The 593-nt window shown below is 51.8% G+C and overlaps 1 non-coding gene across 1 annotated transcript; it reads right to left on the bottom strand.

The window, feature by feature from the left end:
- Window positions 1-295: 295 nt before the first annotated feature.
- Window positions 296-368, bottom strand: Trnak-cuu (transfer RNA lysine (anticodon CUU)). The gene has a single exon. It is a non-coding gene; the product is annotated as a tRNA-Lys (tRNA).
- Between the last annotated feature and the right edge of the window lie 225 nt (window positions 369-593).

Here is a 593-nt window from a genome sequence, read left to right as displayed (position 1 = left end):
CCTAAAGGAGTGCGCTAATTATGCCCCACACCTTTACTCAGTCGGGCCCCCTTTTGCACCCCCTTGCCGAAGCCCACGATTGAAGTTCGCGCTTTGTCCTGTTAGGTCGTGTCCGTCAGAGCTTTTTTACAAGATAATTTAAGTCAGCGCGTAGCCAAAGTAGGTGGAACTGAAATCGATGGCAAAAAAATGAAATCAACGTATACTTTTACAGTGCCAACCGCAAACATTACCACAGGCTTACTGCTGACTTCGTTTTACAATGGCGTGTCAAGCGGTGAAAAAAAGAAAAGCGCGCCCAACGTGGGGCTCGAACCCACGACCCTGAGATTAAGAGTCTCATGCTTTACCGACTGAGCTAGCCGGGCGAACAGGTACTGCCGTCTAAAAACAGCTTCAGTTCATACACGAAGGGAACGTGAGGGGAGGAGGAAGTGCGCCTGTTCTCATCTCCCTCTCTCGGCAGGTAGATAGAGGCGCTGGTCGGGTGCACGTGGATGCATGCGGCACAGGCAAACGCACCTTCCTCGCTGCTACGTAGAACAACGATAGCTGCCGGTGAAGCGGAAACACCCTCGTTCCTGTATGATACG

The sequence above is a fragment of the Rhipicephalus sanguineus genome, chromosome 2 (genome assembly GCF_013339695.2).
Source record: "Rhipicephalus sanguineus isolate Rsan-2018 chromosome 2, BIME_Rsan_1.4, whole genome shotgun sequence".
Lineage (NCBI taxonomy): Eukaryota > Metazoa > Arthropoda > Arachnida > Ixodida > Ixodidae > Rhipicephalus > Rhipicephalus sanguineus.
This window is presented reverse-complemented; position numbering and strand designations above follow the sequence as displayed.